General features: G+C 33.2%; 1 protein-coding gene across 7 annotated transcripts in view; it reads right to left on the bottom strand.

Annotated features, from left to right (window-relative positions):
• Nucleotides 1-15,583, bottom strand: part of LOC110373989 (pseudouridylate synthase RPUSD2) — a 427,971-nt gene that overhangs the window by 112,402 nt on the left and 299,986 nt on the right. The gene's annotated exons all lie outside the window — the stretch shown is intronic.

The following is a 15,583-nucleotide window of genomic DNA, read 5'->3' as shown; positions in this document are numbered from 1 at the left end:
AAGTTATTAGCTATTTTAAGGATTTATGCACCAATGAAAGCTTACCCGGTTTTTCTGCCGTCAAGTGTACAAAGAAACAGTTTGTTTTGCTTATAATTTTTGCTTTTGGTCATTTTTGACGTAATCGTCATGAGCGGCCGTTTCAATATTGTATCTATCTTTTGTTTTTTTTTTTTTTTATTAGAGATAGGAATTTGATATATCTTGCATGGGGTTAGTGTTAAAATTTTATCTCTTGTAAGCAATTTAACATATTATTATGTATAGATAGAATATTGGATACATATAGCCGTAAGTAAATCAATAGTTTCTTATGTTGGTGAAGATATTTGTATAAATATTCCCTCTTTGGTAAAGGATCATTGTGAGAATTTTTATATTCCATGCAGTTACTTTGTGAGGCGACTCATAGAAAAATCTAGAAAAAAAATCCTGGATAAAAAGTGTTCTATGTCCTTTTGTGGCGTATTTTTAAGACCCATTGTAAGTTTGTAACTTTGTTACTGAATTTTCTTTCCATCAAAAACATTAGAAACTTGAATGTTACCAGCCATTTTGATGGGCTTTGTAAATTGACTTTCAGCCTTGCTATGTAGTATAGATATTTTTAAATTATTAGACAAATTTACTAAAATCAACGAAACTAAAACTGAGATTAGCTGTTCAAGTAAACGAAAAAGGTAGATATAGAATACAGATTTCAAACAGTTCAATTTTGAATTAATCTACGAACGCGCTAATCTCAGAAACTACTGGTCCGATTTGAAAATTCTTTCGGTGTTTGATAGCCCATTTATCGAGGAAGGCTATAGGCTACTTTTTATCCGGGTTCATGCAGAGGTTCCCACGGGTTGCGGGTGAAAACGCTGGCAGAAGCTACTAACAATTTCTAGTTGTCCATAGCATCAGCTTTTCACTACTATCCTATAATTTTCCTTTCCAACTCTTACTTTCTGAGACTTGCATTTCGCTCCTACATCAAAGTATTTATCATAAAAAAACTGGATTTCCAAGCGAATCAATTAAAAACTTGTTGCAGATAAATGCATGCGGTTGCATCGCGAATATTACCCTCTGATGCTGTTTTAATGAACTAAGTTATGTATTTACAATGTTGGTAGTATTTTTTGAAATGTAGGGGCGGATATTTATATATTTTTATAGGTTTTTTATTGACGTACCTAGGTATATTTTTCATTTGTAACGCAACGTTTGGCAAGAGCCGTTTTCAATAAAATATTAACTCAAAATATTTTTCATGGAACTAGGCATATTTTCATAATTATAAAATGTAGAGTAAAAATCATAGCATTTTTCAGTCACGTAAAAATTGTTAATGCATTTTATATGGATCTATCTAATTTACTAGTCACAAACTACTAGAATATTTCTTACTTTACGTTATATGAAACATCTCATTCTAATTGCCTTAAAAAACATCCAGTTTAAAGATCTTCATATTTTTAAAAGCAAGATTCTGCAATAAAACACTATAAAACCATTAAGTTAACAAAACGACCTATTACTTATCTCTAACTTAACTTCAGTTGCGTGAGAATTAGTTTAATGGGTCACTTAAGTTATCTAGATACATTTTATTTCTATTTCAATTGTCCTAACTGACCTAGGCTTGGCTTGATAACCATCTTTATCAAGGATAATAATGGCGTCCAAGGTCGATTTCGACTATGGCGGCTGTTCTCATTTAAGGAGATCAGCCAGCTGCGCAGGGCATATTATAGTGCTCAAGCATTCGCGCAGACACAGGTGCACTCACTATTCTTTCACTCCCATAGCCCGATGGGACGGTAATCCGACACGACCGGAGAGAGATCAGGCGCAGGACTGACTTTTAAGTGCCCTGGACGGGGTGTATCAACCACCAACTTGCAGGCCTCGGGCTGCTTTGTGAGGAGGTCAGGTAGGCAGTCGCTCTTGGTAAAACCCTGGTACTCAGCTGCATCCAGTTAGACCAGAAACCGATTCCAATACAGTTAGGAAAGGTCTAGGCAGATGATGACGTATTTTTTTTCTGCCCATCTTCATAATCCCAGAGCATAACATAGAAGGTATTTCAAAAGGCATGTTAACAGCTGTTAGGGCGTTTCTCCACTATTCCAATCCGGTTCCGATAATTATCGGTCCGACGTTGAAGCCCATAGTTTAGAGCATAAGCGCCGGATGTAGGGTAGTTTGGTATAAAGGCGAATAATGACTGATTTTCTTCATCGGAATGATAAGTGTTAGGTTAGTGACGAACTGGCGTTACAATTTTTGAAAATATTGGCAATTTTTGTGGCTGTGTTTTTATTGTTTTTATTGTAGGAAAAGGTATGACTGAAGACAAAAGAAATGATGGATGGTGCTAAAACGATATGGTTGGAAATAATGGTGCTAATGAGATGACGTCATAGGGAGAAGTAAAGAAGACTTGCTATTCATACCTAATAATAACGACCATAGATGGATATAATAAAAAGCTACATTTAGCACCAACAAGAAATCCGGAAAACCACCTCATATTTTCTGCAACCAAATAATGTTGCCATCACTAACCATAATTACTAAATGGTAGAAAAAAAAATACATTTTCTTAGAAGTATGATCAAAGATTTTCCTTATTGCGCTGTTTTTACTGATTACATTAATAATGATTAAGGAGTATACTTAGAATGATTCAATGAAGATGGCCTAACGTGCGCAGGAGTCGTGACCGATGCTACTTGGCGATATATGAGCGAAGGTTGATATCATTATTTAGAAATCTTGAGGTTCTATGCAGATTATTCTAGTTTTATTTAGTGCTTCTTGGTAATGAATTTTATTGGGATTGTAAGGCTTTTGAACTCGTTGGTTCCTTTGGATTTGCTTGCAATTCTAGTAAAGTTTTTGTGTCCATATTAAGTACATCATATAGTATCATATAAAGTATTATTTATTCTTGTCTGTGTTTTTATGTGTACATAGACTGTTAAATAAATAAATAAATGAATCATTCAAATTACTTGTATCATCGTTGAAATTACTTGTATTTATTATTTCGTTTTTCCATACAGTAACCCAGTACTTTTTAAACTGGAAACGAAACCCACAAAAATATAATTTCACCAATTTCAAACTGCTCTTTCATCTTTATCCGTCTCCCAATCGTCCTTACATTTTAATGTTATTGCCTATACATGTCCCAATAGCTACGAATACCTAGTTAACGTACACTACTTGCGTAAGCGCAGTGGGTCAAATGCAAGTGCAATGGCCGATGGCGCCAAGTGCTACTTCACTTGCGCGAGCGCAGCATAGGAGTTTTGTGATCTGTGGCACGGATGGGTGGGGTTGGGTAAGGTGAAGTCATGGTATGTTGATGTGATTGGGATATTTAGAGTGGAATAGAACAAAAAGTGTTAAGTCCGATGGGAACTGCCGGGGCTGCGGGGTGTTCGAAAGAGTTACCGCGGCTCTGGTACATAAAAGGCCTACGACGGAATACGACGGAAGTCCTAAGGGGAAATGGACCTAAAAACTATGGGTTTGAAAGAGTCGATGTAACTAATAGGATAGGTATCTGATTAGATCTGATTTAGATGGCACAAAATAAATATTAGAAACACCTGGAAATATAATTAAGTGACCCCGCTAAATTGATTAAAACCTTTAAATCTGTTCTTCAATTACAATTTCATATTTTTGTGTATATTGCCTACCTACAGTTTCATTTACAACTTTTTTACTGACATGGAGTCTCTCATAGCCCACTTTCGGAAAGAACAATTATTTCACGACAACTGTAAAACTAATCACACCATATCTACATAATTATAAGGAAAAACCAAACCAGACTGAAACTCAGACAGACAGACATCGTTGATATTTATATTTTTCTATGTATATACTGCAGTTTAGCACACATGGACATGTAGACAGGTTTGTCAAGGCCTCGCAATGTATGGTAGATAAGCGCTCAAATGGTACTCAATGGTACTACGTTTGATAGTTTTAGATTTGTTATAGACGATTTTAGTGGAAAATAGGTTGTAGTTTTGGTTTTCCTGTGATAACAGAAGAAAACTTAGAGAAAAAAAACTTAATTCTAATAAAATTTGAATCAAGATCATTATTATTAAAATTGATTTTCAGTTTCGATAAATCATAATAAAAAGCGTTTAGGCATACATAAATAAGTATAGAACGGGTATATTGGACAGAGGAAACTGGTGGAGAGTGATTGTATATGGGCTGCCCAAGACCGAGATGGTTGGCGCACACTGCAATAAGCTGATACGAAGGAATGACACAATACCAATTGTAAACAAACTACTTAAAATAGTAAGTAAAATAGGACGAACTATAGGTACTCTTCAAACTAGTTTTTCAAGGAAAATACTTATGTTTTGTTATGTTATTGCGATTTAAATTAAAAAGATATTGATTCAGGATTTCCCCTATTACTCATAATTACCCACGACAAGGATTTGCTTATAAGTAGGTATACTTAAGGTTTATACTGACATAGAGGAGGTAAATAAATTATTCGATATTCAAGTATGAACAAAACACACAACAATTTGAGGTGTGAATTACTATTTACCTGTCTAGTATTTATTTCTACAGCTGTCTGTCATTGATGTTAAAATATACTACGAAACTTCATTATCCAAAATCAAATAAAACAAATCCTAATATTGGTTTTCACATTACTAAACTCACGTGATATTTAATTCTCAAATATTATATAAAAGACGTTAAAAATAAAGGTATATTCCCACTAGAACGCTCTGTCGCGTTAGATCGGTTTCTGTTCCGCGCCAAACGTGACCTCCTTGAATAATTCATTGCTTACCTACAAACACGGGTTCAAGGTCAAACCATTATCTTGTAGATGCAAAATGAACTTGATTTGATATATTGTTTGGACTGTTTTTCGTGACAGAAATATCTATTTTTTTTATTGTATGTATATAGCTTCTTCCTTGTAATTTCTTATTTCTTTTTAAGTGGGTATATATCAACATCAGAAAGAAAATTGCAAGAGGAAAAAAATACATAAAAATAAACAGTACTTTTATTGGTATAAGGAAAATCATGATGACCGAGAAAAAAATATAGCTATGTAATTGACACCATGCTTTCCATACGAGTAAGCAATGTAAGGCTAATAGCCTATTAATTCATGGTATCCTAGTAATTTTTCCTCTACAAATAAACATCATCGTATCAAGTTTTGCCATAAAATTCCCAACAAGGCGAGAAAATGTCTATAGACATGATATGCGCATTCAGACAGCCTTATAAATTGTAGAAATTACTCATATTACTTTTATCCTTAACTTATGTCACGGTTATAAACAGTAAGTACTTACCATTAACGTATATAGGTATCTTCATAAATATACATGTGAAGTGGCAATTATCATATAAATCATATTTGCAATATCACGAAAGCATTGTATAAGATATCAAAACCACTTCATGATACTTAAATTGCTACTACATGTATAAACTTGACGAATGACTAGCTAAATTTTAGTTTTAAACGTATGTGAAACTGCAGGTTGTATAATATTTTCTTTTATTTTAGCTTCTTTTAAATGTATCTTCTTTCTTTTCTTTTAGCTTTGGAAGAAAGAAAACGAAAGTCTATGAATTTATGTCGAATTTTCACATCTCGCTATTTATAAACTGGGTGTTCAATACAGGCGATACAGTCTTTAGCAAACGTCCAAACATTAGAAGACCGCTTGACCTACACATAATAAAGCTATATCCAAGATCACCTATTTTATTACATTCTATAGTTTAGCATTTAGCAGACTCATGACGAAAAAAACAGGTTTCCATTGTTTATTTTTATTAAAACGTCTGTCATTTGTTTCCGCATTCGCTAGCCACGTGCGATGCTAGTGCAAGCACACCTTTATGACCTTGAGTTTCATATCAAGTTTAGTATAGATTTCTGGAGATTGTTTGCAAGATATATTTAAATTAAATAAATGTTATCAATATGCGTTGTATGCAATACAGAGCAGACTAACTGGTTTTATTGCCGTATTGTGTTGAGTTTTAAGGTCAAAGTTTGAATTTATTTGAAGAAACCAACCATAAAAGACAGAAAATACACGTTTACTTAAACGGTTAACTAATACAGTAACGAAAGGAATTTTAAATATTTTAATACAATTTCCAAACAAAAAATATGTATTAATTAATGTTAAGAATGTTTTATTAATCTATACCTACACGTGTAAAATATAATTGAAACAAATGAATTATTACGGTATGTACGCAGTATTACAAACTCAACATATTTTTTTACTAGCTTTCAACGGATTGTGTAAATACTGAGATTGAATGAACTATAACTTCATAAGATAATTTAAATCTAGATGATCATTACTAAAATTTCAGTTTCGATAAATCATGATGAAAAGCGTTTGGCCATACAGATATAAGTATAGAACGGGTAGGTATATTGGACAGAGGAAACTGGTGGGCAGTGATTGTATATGGGCTGCCCAAGACCGAGATGGTTGGCGCACACTGCAATAAGCTGATACGAAGGAATGACACAATACCAATTGTACACAAACTACTTAAAATAGTAAGTAAAATAGGACGAACTATAGGCATTCTTCAAACAAGCTCTTCGCTCCTTATGACGTTATGTTCTGTTGTTATGTTATTGATTCAGGATTTCCCCTATTACTCATAATTACCCAACACAAGGATTTGCCTACGAGTAGGTATATGGTTATTATCACTGGCTCCTAAGACACAGGCATTCCTAGTTTAGGGGCCAGGGTCTCAACATTTGTATGCCTTCAATTAAATTGTAATCCTGCTAGATATTAAGCATTTTGTAAACATTTTGTAAGGATTTGCATCAATAAAGCATTTATTTATTTATTAGTACGTTTAGACTGATATATACGAGGTAAATAAATTCATAGATATTGAAGTATAAACTAAACACACACCAATCAGAGGTGTGAATTACTATTTACAGCCGTCTGTCATTGATTTTAAAATATGCTACGAAACTTCATTAACCAAAATCAAATAATATTACATCTTAAACAAAACTTAATATTGATTTTCACATTACTAAACTCACGTGATATTTAATTCTCAAATATTATATAAAAGACGTTAAAAATAAAGGTATATTCCCACTAGAACGCTCTGTCGCGTTAGATCGGTTTCTCTTCCGCGCCAAACGTGACCTCCTTGAATAATTCATTGCTTACCTACAAACACGGGTTCAAGGTCAAACCATTATCTTGTAGATGCAAAATGAACTTGATTTGATATATTGTTTGGACTGTTTTTCGTGACAGAAATATCTATTTTTTTTATTGTATGTATATAGCTTCTTCCTTGTAATTTCTTATTTCTTTTTAAGTGGGTATATATCAACATCAGAAAGAAAATTGCAAGAGGAAAAAAATACATAAAAATAAACAGTACTTTTATTGGTATAAGGAAAATCATGATGACCGAGAAAAAAATATAGCTATGTAATTGACACCATGCTTTCCATACGAGTAAGCAATGTAAGGCTAATAGCCTATTAATTCATGGTATCCTAGTAATTTTTCCTCTACAAATAAACATCATCGTATCAAGTTTTGCCATAAAATTCCCAACAAGGCGAGAAAATGTCTATAGACATGATATGCGCATTCAGACAGCCTTATAAATTGTAGAAATTACTCATATTACTTTTATCCTTAACTTATGTCACGGTTATAAACAGTAAGTACTTACCATTAACGTATATAGGTATCTTCATAAATATACATGTGAAGTGGCAATTATCATATAAATCATATTTGCAATATCACGAAAGCATTGTATAAGATATCAAAACCACTTCATGATACTTAAATTGCTACTACATGTATAAACTTGACGAATGACTAGCTAAATTTTAGTTTTAAACGTATGTGAAACTGCAGGTTGTATAATATTTTCTTTTATTTTAGCTTCTTTTAAAATGTATCTTCTTTCTTTTCTTTTAGCTTTGGAAGAAAGAAAACGAAAGTCTATGAATTTATGTCGAATTTTCACATCTCGCTATTTATAAACTGGGTGTTCAATACAGGCGATACAGTCTTTAGCAAACGTCCAAACATTAGAAGACCGCTTGACCTACACATAATAAAGCTATATCCAAGATCACCTATTTTATTACATTCTATAGTTTAGCATTTAGCAGACTCATGACGAAAAAAAAAAACAGGTTTCCATTGTTTATTTTTATTAAAACGTCTGTCATTTGTTTCCGCATTCGCTAGCCACGTGCGATGCTAGTGCAAGCACACCTTTATGACCTTGAGTTTCATATCAAGTTTAGTATAGATTTCTGGAGATTGTTTGCAAGATATATTTAAATTAAATAAATGTTATCAATATGCGTTGTATGCAATACAGAGCAGACTAACTGGTTTTATTGCCGTATTGTGTTGAGTTTTAAGGTCAAAGTTTGAATTTATTTGAAGAAACCAACCATAAAAGACAGAAAATACACGTTTACTTAAACGGTTAACTAATACAGTAACGAAAGGAATTTTAAATATTTTAATACAATTTCCAAACAAAAAATATGTATTAATTAATGTTAAGAATGTTTTATTAATCTATACCTACACGTGTAAAATATAATTGAAACAAATGAATTATTACGGTATGTACGCAGTATTACAAACTCAACATATTTTTTTACTAGCTTTCAACGGATTGTGTAAATACTGAGATTGAATGAACTATAACTTCATAAGATGTTTGGAATCATAAATTGCTTACATCACTCCAAACTTTACCGTATCGAGAGCCCAGTAAACAATAACAGCACATGTTTTCGCCGCCATTTTAAGCTGGCTGTTTGTTCCAATTTCAATACATTATGAGGTAAATTTGAATGCGTCAGGTGTACAATATGACCGGATGGTGATTACTCAGTCACGGCTAATGTTATCCGGGTGAACCGGATTCATCCGGACTTTTACGAGCGACCGTCGGATGTTTTGAGCCTTGATTTCGGCAAGGCTTTGTTTTTATTTGGCATGCTCTTTGGTTCACGTAATATGTTGTTTTCAAGTGAAATGGAACGAAATTAAGTTTTTTTGGTTGTGTTTTGACGGGTCGCGTAGAAATTACTTCTACAGGTGGTTAGGGTCACTATTGGACGTAAAACGCAGTAAATAGACTTAAGTGTTTTATATAAACTGAGTGGAATTTTAGTTTAAGATAGGATTACTAACCTGCGTTATAACTAGAAACATCTCACAAAAACCTATTTATGTTGTTCCATTTTTCATACCACACAATTATGAAAGTTACTTATCCACGTCTTTGGAGCAACCATCCATCAATCACTGCAAAATATAAGCCTTCTTTACCTTTTTAAAATATTTTTTTCAAAGCACCAATTGTCTATTTAACTTTAATGTAACACTCTAATAATGGCAATTTAGTTTACTAATACTTGCAATACTGGAATCTAAACTACTTTTATTTAGGAACAAAAAACTAGGCCTAACTTGTCTAAACTATAAAAAACCTTAACTAGGCAATTACGTCTGCATTTTTCGCAGTAATACCTGAATTTCTGGATTCAATCCTGTTTAGCTCCATATTGGAAACTAGTTTATCATGCTTTTTTAGAAAATCTAATAATCTAATCCCATCGTCCAATACTGTTGCGCATTTGTTCATAGGTTCAATGTCTTAAGTGTCTTAAACTCCTCATGCGTCCAAAACCATTTATTATAAAAAAAACTGGCAGACCAAAATCTATTGCACTTTATTTTACTTTGCCAAACTAATAAATAGGTATACTCATAAATACATCGCCTCGCAAAGTATTCAAAAGACTTAAAAAATCAATCGTTACGAAAACTCAAGCAATAGAAATGCCCTTAAAAAAAAACTCTATTACGTAATTATCCATCAGATGTTCACTGTTCAGTATGCAATACGTACGAAACCGCGGGCCGTAGCTAGTTCTAATACTATAAAAACCAGTTGTTTAGCAGTCGAAACACATGCCTATCGACCGAAGATAATGCATGCACGTGCATTTTAGTGCAATACGGTGTTTGGTGGTGCAAAACTATTGCATAATGGTGTAATTGGTTGGGTCTAAGTTTTAGGCGGAGAGCGTAATGCAAGAGGTATTAAATATCCTAATTTCTTGTTGTAATAATTAATAAAAAGAATAATTGTGGATTTTATAAAGCTTTTTGCTTCGAATCGCCTATGCAAAGATACACCAAATTACTCATTTTGTTTGCGGACAATCGTTTTACGAAATGTATATCATAGAATAAACGTCGGAAAACTACCACCGGAATTTTAGTACGAAGATGGATGGGTCTCTTGATTTTTTATAAAGGCGTATGAGAAAGTTTCAGAAATCGTACGAAGAAGATATAAATGAAACGATAAGCTACATAGTATTAGTATATTATGTTTTTAATCCATTTGTACTTTGCACTTACGTAGAAAATATATTTTTATCATCACTGTCAAATTCTCAAAAAATGCACTGACAGGTATTTAATCATTTGCTTGCAACTTGGCAAAGCGTACGAAATTGAGATGTGGAAAATTTTCAGATACAAAATTACACTCATCATTGTCATGGAAAAATAGACATTTGAAATAACAAAATGTATCATTATGCAGAGAAGATTTAATGCACATTATATTTTTTTTAAGTATCCGTTTTCCTGTAGTTTCACCCGCGTTCCGTGGGAACTACTGCCCGTATCGGGATAAAATATAGCCGATGTTACACGGAAAGAGAGAAGCTCTCCAACTCCGAAAGAATTTTTCAAATGAGTTCAGTAGTTTCGGAGCCTTTAGGCTACAAACAAAATAATATTTTCTCTTTCTTATATATTAGTATAGAATAGAAGTATCAAAAGAGCTAACTATTTACTTATTTTGTTGGTGAAGTAAATGTTAAAAATACAGCAATAACCATACACTAGATTGCAAAAAAAATAGAACGCTACACTGTTGCACTAGTTTGTAATGAAATTAATGCACTATACGGATTTGCTCCAATTTTTACACATCTGCAATTTTGTGTTTATGTTACACTGGCTGCTAAGCGAGAAATTAAAAGCGCTATGTAGGTACTATAAACGTAACAATCAAGTCATTTATCCAAACAAAACATGTTATAATTCTTGCGATCCAAACAAAAAAATAAATATCAATTCACCATTCAGCTCAAATTAGACAAAAGGAAATAAACACAATTGCAAATAAAATGGGAACTCTTCTGGTAAATACTATTTTTCATAACTGCAAACATAAACTATCACTGTTCTAAAATAACGTAATTAAATTCCTACAAATATACATAGGATACTGCAAACAACACAACACAATATGTTTTCCATGACAAAACTATTTGAAGAAGCAAAGCAAGGTATTTGTAATATCTAGATCAGATTACGGTAGCACTTCAGTCTAAGCGTTTATTTTGAAGACCAAATGTGTGCCAACAAAACACTGGATTTTAGCAATAACACATTTATAACAATTAAAACTATTCGTTTGAATTAAAACTTAAGAGATTCTTGATGTGATTGTAGTGAATTGTTTTTGTACGTACGTAAGAACCAAAAGTGCAGTAGAATAACCTACTCAGTCATGATAACTTGCCATAATTAGATCATTCGATAGTTCTTTCTTTGCAATAAGCAATGCTTCTAAAAGACAAACAGAGGAACATAATAATTGACATGAGAATAGTTAAGTATCCGTTAGTATTTTCAACTTTTAAAATTAATAAAAAAAAAAACTGACTCTCAAAAACAAGGAGGTTCTTAATTCCTTTTTTTGCACATCAAACCACAAAATACCTTTTAAAGCAATTTTAGCCCTCAATTGTAAGAACAGAGCATCAACTATCCTTACTTCGCTTATTAAGTAAGTAATAATAACAAAAATGTTCGTAAAAAAGGGTTAAGTGCTACCAATTTGAAGTCAAGTTTGCTTAACCTCTGTCGATACACATTTATTTTCAAACACAATATTTGTCGTTAACGACATACACGACATGACTGTGCTACATCGTTGGTACAGAACATAATTATCCTTGTTTCAAGAAGTTGATACTATCGGGGACAAAAGTGATTTCAATTATTTTTCTGGTTCAGTTAATAGTGCCAGTATTTGTGCTGTTATTTCAATGTATAACTAAATTGGGTTGCACCTTTTTTAATACATCTACCATAAAAAAATCTACCATATTTAAGGTGAATTTGGGTCCAAACTTTAACCTCCCCACTCAGAGACATTTAATGGTTACTTAAGCCATTCCTTAGTGAAGGATTTGTATGACATTCCGTCACTAAGGAGTGACTTAAGTAATCATTAAATGTCTCTGAGTGGGGAAGTAAGTCAACATCTGTCTCAATATCCTTAAAAGTAGAATACATTAATCGCGTCCTTTAGAGGTAAAATTATATCGCTGTCATAACTCGTGAAAGAAATTTAAAATCGATCCAAACAGAACAAACAACAAATAATATTCACAATTAAAAAGTTCCCTATTAACCGACTTCTATAACCAACTGTACAAAGTTACAGTAAATAATGTGTGGCCTAAAGGGTTTCAAGTAGTTCCAATTGAATGAGTAGCTGGCATGCAGACCTATCGCTGTAAGGCAAACAAAAGTAAAACCCGCTCCAATGGCCGTCAGTTAACTATCACTACTTGTGTTCAAGTATTTTATTATTAGATACTAGTAGCTCACCAACTCGTATTGAGCAATGGTGCTCATTAACGCTCAATCCTTCTACGTGTGAGAGGAAGCCTGTGCCCAGCAGTGGGACGGTAAAAAGGCTGATGATGATTAGTAGCTTGTTATATTTATCAGTTACCAGACTACCTTTTGATACACTTTTAGCTGTGACAACACAGCTGAAAGTGTACCCCTTAGCGCTTTTGTCTCTTTCGTGTTTACCACTCAAAAGGCAAGCAGAGAAAATACTTAGGTTAGGCAAACGGTGGTAAAGAAGAACCATCACGAATTACGCGTGACTGATAACTGTCAGCGACATCAGAATAGAATGTCGAAGTAAACATGATGAGAAAAATAGCAATGATAATGACAATACTCAAGCTGGAAGAAGTAATGGAAAGTTTTGTCTAGAAGTAGGTTTGATGTCATCATATCAAACAGTTTTCCTTTTCAGTTATTTGTATTTAATGAACTTCGATAGCTTGCTTTATTAAGAAGTGCAGTTTATTTTAGTTATTAAGACTTCTACGATGATATTCCAATGTCCAGCTCATATATTCTCAGTATTCGTTACAGATGAGGTCTTTTCCACTCCTATAGGTACAAAGCAAGTTACTAGACATAGTTTACTATTTACGTCACAACCTACTACATTAATACTGGTTTTTATGCAAAATATATTAATAGGCACACTTTGTGTTTCTTTTTCTGTAATTCTGACGTAAGTCCACTTGCATACAAATGAGCGTGCAGCTTTTATTTCTTCATCTTTGTAGATCAAAAGCTGGTGGTTTTTAATTGTGATGGAAAGAAATTATACTTGATTGGCGCCTGTAGGTGAAGGCTACTCATCAAGGTTTCGTAAGTATCAGATTATCACAAAGATGTAGTTCTAAGACAAACTGCAACCTGAGGGTCTTTAAGTCAAGAGTGAATAAGTTACTTCTAGGAAAGCATGCTCCATCTTCAACCACACCTTCGCTTACCATCTGGTGAGATAGTGGTCAAAAGCAAGCCTTATCATCTCCCGAGCCTATTCCCAACTATGTTGGCGTCGGCTTCCAGTCTAACTGGACGCAGTTGAGTACCAGTGTTTTACAAGGAGTGATTGCCTATCTGACCTCCTCAACCCAGTTACCCGGGCAAGTAGATAACCCTTGGTAAGACTTACTGGCGAAACCCAAGCCTATCGACGATAGAAAAAGAAAAGAGGGGACCAAGTTTTTCTCAGCAAGAAAAGGCCGTTTTGGATTATCCTGTCAATGGAAATATTAAGGGGTGATAGCTGTTTGATAAAAGACTTTAAAATACAGCTGATGAAGATTACATAATTTCATAGTAAAACATGCTTGATATGACAATATAGTATTTACTATTTGATGATGTCCTATGATTCAATCAATTTGTAAACCGGTTGTGGCAAGAGAGTAACGATGAATAGTAAGAACCTGTTTTGTTTGTAAATATTTGTTTTGTCATACGTCATCCAGTGTTGGATCACCGATTGTAAATTGTGAAGGACTACAATTGAATGGTATACAATTTGATTTAAATGTAGATGTTGATTTAAGCTTCCTTTAGGTTAATAATGACAATTGTATTTGTCTTTTGAACCAATTTTTAATGGAGAATATATCAGTATTTACATAACTTGATATCGTCAACTTCCTCACTCTCAAGAAAGATGATATTATCAATATCTTAGATTGAAGAGGTGATATGACAGTTCTATCAAGTTATTTCAAGTTGACACAATATTTAACTTACAAAAAAGAAAACGAAAAAGTGCTACTACTATTAGCTCCTCCTTATTCAATTGAGTTCAAGTGCCTCTTTGAATGTCAAGCTACCGACAAAACAAGTATTGCTACCAAATATAAAGTCAACTGGAAGTGACTAGCCAATTGTATGTCAACAATATTTGGCGGTCAATTTTATTGCAAGCTAGTGTAACATCCAACATGGCTACCAATTTACACTGCACTACAAATTTCTCACAAAAAACAGTTTGAAAGATAATAACAGCAATAAACCTAATTACATCCTCCACTTCACACATATTTCTGCATCTAAGTGTAACATTTTCCACATATTTTTTTAAACGTGCAAAATCGCGGGAACAATTACACTTCGTGCATTAAAATTGACCGCTTCCAGTGAACAGTGTGAATGGTTTCCAGCGAAAGTGGTTGCTTGGTTGCTTCGAGGTCAGTAGAAATGCGAGGGGGGGAGGGGAGGGGGAGTATGCGTGCGCGCAGGTTTGCGTAACACCGAGTAATCGGTGACAGCTGACATTGGGCGTATGTGGGTTACGATTGGTTTTTTATATGCGGAGAATCTTTTGATGTTGTTTTTTCTTGTGTGTGAATGTATGTGCTTAATTATGCGTATTGTGAGTTTCTTTTTTTATATTTGGAAATATTCGGAAGGTACTACGAATAAATATAATGTAATAATAGTCGTTTTTTTTGTCAATAGTAAATATAGGTAATTGATCAACTAATAGACTCAAAAATATATTTATTGGATAGCCAACAAATGAAAAGTCCACTCGATGACTTTAAAAAATCTTATCATTAATCTTACAAAGCAAATTATATGCAGGTTCCATATTCAACAAGATAATATATGACTGCATAATAAATAGGTTAACTTTTGACAAGATTAATAATATAATGCCAAGGTCAAGTTACATGATCATCAAAATGTCGAAACTAGACTGAATATATCAAAACCTAATTAAGGCAGATTTATTAATACATTTAGAAATAAAAATATTATTAATTCTGTTACTTATTATGTATGTAAAATCTTATAAAAACTAA

This window comes from Helicoverpa armigera, chromosome 6 (genome assembly GCF_030705265.1).
Source record: "Helicoverpa armigera isolate CAAS_96S chromosome 6, ASM3070526v1, whole genome shotgun sequence".
NCBI classification, from domain to species: domain Eukaryota; kingdom Metazoa; phylum Arthropoda; class Insecta; order Lepidoptera; family Noctuidae; genus Helicoverpa; species Helicoverpa armigera.
The sequence above is the reverse complement of the archived record's forward strand: the minus strand, read 5'-3'. Positions and strand labels throughout refer to the sequence as shown.